Source organism: Rhea pennata, chromosome 3, assembly GCF_028389875.1.
Source record: "Rhea pennata isolate bPtePen1 chromosome 3, bPtePen1.pri, whole genome shotgun sequence".
Lineage (NCBI taxonomy): Eukaryota > Metazoa > Chordata > Aves > Rheiformes > Rheidae > Rhea > Rhea pennata.
The window spans coordinates 16,304,181-16,309,874 of NC_084665.1; the positions used below are offsets into that span (position 1 = coordinate 16,304,181).

Consider the following 5,694-nt stretch of genomic DNA (forward strand, 5'->3'; position numbering starts at 1 on the left):
TGACCTCAGTATTCACTGAGCCAAATACACACCTTCAGAAAGCTGCACAGGAGTCCAAGGGGCTCCAACAGTGGCGAGCCTAGGTATTTTGAACTGCAGGATGAGAATTTTTGCTCTGTTGGCACATTTCTGGAGTAAAAGTTTTCAACATTTTTGTAATATTTCTATTCATAATTCTATACATTTTGAGAAGATGGTTACCATACTAGAAAATGAACATAGTTGTTTCTATCTTAGCCTTTTGATGTCATCAGTTTTCAAACTTTAAGATAAATGTTGCACCTGCCTACTATTATACTGAGGGATCTAAAAGGTAAGGTTTTTCATAAACCTTTCATACCTACTTAAAAGGGAGCACTGTTAAGTCAGTACTGAAGGCTTTAGAAAACACTTCGATATGCTATGTTTAAGACGAATGGAGAAAGAATTAAGTGACCTGGGCAGTGGGTCCACACGGAAAAGTAGTTGTGTTACAATGGCTGAGTAAATTAATCTTGTCAACTGAGCCCTGACAAGTAGATTGCTCTTAATCTGTCCTGCTTATGACATGAAAAGCAGACCAACTTTAAAGTCCTTAAAAAGTCCTCTTAATATGAACTCCATAATCTAATGTCTTTAATACTTTGCAATTGGATCAACTAAATCTGCACATGATCAGTTACCACAGTTACTGCTAATGAGTAGTAACTTGCTAAACTGTGGCAACTCACTCACTTTCAGCATATGCTTACATGCTAAGAAAATATTCAAAACTACCCTGAGCCTTTTTCTAGGTAAGTCTTCCAGACTGCCACCCATCTGCTGCTACCAAAAATATGAACTCTGTAATACATTTGATTAAATGGATATCTGCTGCTACCATTTCATTTGAAGTTTTGGTGACAACAACAGATACAGCTTTATAATTCCGTAACACTCCAGATGGTGATAATTCTCTAACTATCCCAGGACTGCAGGTAGAAGTGTGTTGACAAAACACATCACAGAAATTTTAACACCACTTGATATTCAAAGTTAAAGCAAGTATTTTTACCTGTTTTTTTGTTATTTATTACTGGCATACACTTTTTGTTGTATGGAAGACACACAGCATTGCCTTATATCTAGAAAGTAGACTACTAAAACGTTTTTTTCTGATTTCACTGATATATCAACCTCAAAGTATTCTGTGAAATCCAAGGGAGTATTTGCTTTGGACACGAATGATAGAGCCTATAATCTCCTCTGCCAATTGGACAATCTAGTTCACAAATTCTGCCCAAGCATTTGCTTTCAAAACAGAGTAGAGGTCTTCACATCATGCCAGGGCCTTGAACTATGCTATGCAATTGCCTATAGCATCCTGACCTGATGAGTTATTCCAAATTTGATGGACTCTATTACTATTATAGTGTGAATCCAGTACAGCATGTAGGAACGGATCCAGTCCTATTGAGAACTCCTATTATGAGTTTGGTAATAGGACCATGAAAAGCATCTGCCATAACATATCAATAACAATTTGGTGATATCATGTTCCAAGTTCTGCATATCTTTCAGTATGTTATTGTTAAGCTCCAACTTCCACTTCTACTAACGCAGATCTACATTCTCAGTTGGTCAGGGCCTATTTGAAGTGAGCAGCAGCAGGTAGTTTTGAATTTAATTTAACCTCTGATAGATTCTTACAATAACTAGTGTCAGAATGGCCGAGTGGTCTAAGGCGCCAGACTCAAGGCTCTGCCTTCCTTCCTGGGAGTGTTCTGGTCTCCGAATGGAGGCGTGGGTTCAAATCCCACTTCTGACACATCCCTTTAGTCTCCTTCTCTGGAGATATTCAAAACTCGCCTGGATGCAATCCTGTCTAACAAGCTCTAGGTGACCCTGCCTGAGCAGGGAGGTTGGACTAGATGCTCTCCAGAGGTCCCTTCTAACCTCAACCAGTCTGTGATTCTGTGATTTAAAAGAAGCAGCATCCTGTTGATGAAGGTCAGATATACTAAATACTTCTGAAAATAGCTGAATATTACATCAAGTAGTCCTAGTTTTGACTAACAGTTGCTCAAGTACCTTCATAGATTTTTCGTTTGATCTTTTCAAATTAATTTCAAACTTTTTTACACATATTGTTTAATTTTTCTCACATAATTAACTGTATTCCAAGTACTTTTTTTGGTAGATCATGCATTTTTGCCTCTTGCCATGAACACTGCATTAGCAAAAGGCACAAAGGTTTTCTGAAGAAGCCATAGAACTATTTGTAGCAGTGGAAGGAAGTGTTTGTTATTTTGGGCAAACATGGATACACATATTCACGCACGGAAAATATAAATAACCTGTGTTACTGATAGGTAATATGTTGGAGGGGTTCTGTTTAGCTTTTGAAATTCAGTCAGAACTTGAAAGTCTGCATATATGGACTACACATGACTAAAGTAATATTCCTTAATATTCCTTCAAAAGTATTTTTATTTCCCTATATCAAAGTAAAGGAGTATATTTTTTGTCAGATGTTGATTACTTTGGAGCTTTCTAAACAGAGTCTGGACTGCTCTCTCAACTTCCGATCTGTTGGCTAAGCCTCTTTGTGGCCAGTACTCAAATACAGCCTTCCAGCTCGCAAGCTCCTCTCATTGGCATCAGTATGGCAAATTCCTATAAATGCGAGTACTACTAACCCTCCCCTACCAACACAAATATTCCCAGGAGTCTGCTCTGCCGTTCTTCTGTGAGGCCAAAACACACGCGTGCATTCAAAATGTGCAGTCTACAATTCTGCCATAGCTGGCAAGCCCAGTAGCACCAGGTCCAAAGTGCCCGGTGTCAGACCTGCTACACACAACGGCCACTCACCCAGCGCTTCCAGACGCACGCAGCTCGGGCCGCCAGGCTTCCAGAAATGCAGTACACCATCGCCAGAAGTGGCAGGGCAGTAGGTTACCATTCAAATTGGTTGTTTAATCACTAAGAGCCACAGCTTACTGCTCACGTCAGGGAAGCTGGCAGGTCTGAATGAAGCACATATTTCTATTTTGACAGTCCTCAAAAAAGCATTTGACTGACAAATTTGCTGTTAGTGGTTATTTTACCTAGCTTTGCATCTTTACAGAATTCACATGCTGCTCTGCTGGCACATTAAAGCCTCTTATAGATTTACATGTATGCGAGCACTAGGCCTCTCGAGGAGAGAAGTTATTTCAGCTAGGGACTGAAATCGGCCATTGCTCAGCATGAATAAATCCCAGTTCACTGGTGTTTGTCAGAAAGAGACATTTATAATGCAGGGCATTGACACTGGTAATTTTTCACTGACACTGATTAGTTGTTGTAGTTGAGGTCTTTTATTAAAAAAAAAAAAAAAAAAAGAAAGAAAAAAAATTGTTCCACTGCAACATGGAGTTTGAATATTTCTCAGACTCTTAGCTGAGTTTTCAAGTTGAAAGATGAGAAACCTCTCCCAAATAGCCAGGGGATGAGAGCATTCAGTTGAAGAGCGGAGAGCTGAAAACCACATCTCCATTCTGCATTTGGGCAGATGAGTTGTCAGCCTTCAAGTGACTGATGCTTCCCCTTAGTTTTTCATAAAAATATTGTTTCAATAGTCTTCATCTCATTCTGACATGAGATGGAAAAATTTCAATTTCAGAATGAACTGGGAAGATTATGAACAAGAAAAACTGCTTTTGAAAAAGTTCAAGCCTTTCTCTGAAATGGCTAGCTATCAGGCCTCAGACAATTTCTCTCCCTACTGTGAAAATAAAGATAATACAATTGCCTACCTAATACTGCTGTCATGAAGATTAACTAATGTCTGTGGTGTGCTTAGTAAACTTTGGGTTCTCTGAGACTTATAGACATCTGAAACAAGTTTCATTGCACCTACAAGAGAAATGAAATGTGGTCATGGGCTTCACAGTCTGTAATGCACAGTTCATTCAACTACAAGACTAAATTGAGTTTTAAAATATCATTTTGCATAATCGCAGAATGTAGTATGATTTTAACAGTCAGCATCTGAAATAAACTGTGAAATAAACCTTTCTAATGCTGCTAGCCCTTCTAGACTTTTTCCCCAAAAAAATTTTAAAGGAGTTTTACTCAGAGGCTAAGGAGTGTGCAATCATTGATCAGATGCTATAAGCATTCTGATACAAAATTCAGCTAAATTAGTTATCTAATGGGTCAAGAGTTAGAATAGGGTAGTGAGAATACACCTTTTTTATTGAGTTAAATCCATATCACATTTAACTGTATATATATATATATATATATATATATATATATATTACACACATGCTGAAGTAAATGGATTACTGCTTACCAAGCTCTAATTATCTAGAAGGTTTGACAGTTGAAGGAGAAGCTGAAAGGCAATGTTTCCTTGACAAACTAGTGGAGGCTGCTGTTGTTTTAAAACACAGTGAAGTCTCACAAAATATAAAATGGTATAGACAATAAAGAGAACCGGCTCTCAGCTTTTACAAATCAATGTTCCCTTGATAAAATGCTTCTCAAAGAGAAACTATATTAAATTTTAGCTCCATTTTTACAGAAATAGCTTTTTCATGTTTGCAATTCTATGCATATGACTAATCCAGATGACTTAATTGGGTCTACTCACATACTTAAAATTAAATGTGTGCTTAAGTGCCAGTACGACTTCTTGATGACTGTATGGCAGTCATGTACCATTTATCATGTACCAGATGAATTTTGCAAATTCTTTTTTATGGTAGATATTGTATATCATGTGGGATTTAAAAAATGGATTATTAGAAGATCGTTAGTTATTAGCTTGTTGCCATCACTGTATAGACAGTTACAGAGTACCTTTTAGGGCTATTATCGACATGAACTGTGGGAGGCTGATTTTCTCATATATAACTGACTCATTCGGCTAATCAGAAGAGTTTTATTTTAGAACTTTCTCTTTGAAAGTAGCCATTTACCTCTTGATGCCTCTTTTTTTTTTTTTTTTTTTTTTTGTTTTTTGGGTTTTTTTTTTTAGTGGAAATAGTCTTTTCAGTGGCTGGCACAAGCTGTCTACCTTTATATCCTCACAACATTTTTAAAAGTGCCTAAAATAATCTCCGTCTCTTAATAAACCTTGGCATACACCATATTTCCTGGATCCCTATAATCAGAACTATTGATATTTTTTCACCTCAACAAGGCTGACTTACTGATACTGACCATATGGCTACAACTCATTTATGTCACGAAAACAGTTGTAAGCAATGTAAAATTACTCTCCCCACAGATAAAAAGAATCTATGTATGTTGGCAGTGTTAAAACTATTAATAGTTTTCCAACTCTAAAACTGCCAGGTCTATTTAAAAAAGGAAAAGAACTATTTATTCCCTACAATAAAATACATGGAGAGAGGTAATGGCCATCATTATGCAAAACAGAAAGTTCTCAGAGAAAATGACTGATATGAGCCAAATGCTAGAAATTCTGATGTTAGCAGAACCAATAGTATATGAAATCACTAGAAAATATTATTCACAGTATCAGAGACTAAGACACAAGCCAATGCCCTCTGAAAGCAAAGAAAAGGTGCTGACTTCAACAAAAACTAGTTTAGGCCCAAGATGTGTTTTGTTACCTGAAAGCACATTCCACCATTTAGCACTTGTATGCAATTATTAGAAAGAAAATGTGCTATTGTAGATTTACAACATGAATTTTCTCTGATTTAGTCTCATAGTGAA

General features: G+C 37.1%; 1 non-coding gene across 1 annotated transcript; it reads left to right on the forward strand.

Annotated features, from left to right (window-relative positions):
- The first annotated feature begins 1,678 nt into the window (after nucleotides 1–1,678).
- Nucleotides 1,679–1,786, forward strand: TRNAL-CAA (transfer RNA leucine (anticodon CAA)). Its single transcript has 2 exons — nucleotides 1,679–1,716; nucleotides 1,741–1,786. It is a non-coding gene; the product is annotated as a tRNA-Leu (tRNA).
- The last annotated feature ends 3,908 nt before the right edge of the window (nucleotides 1,787–5,694 follow it).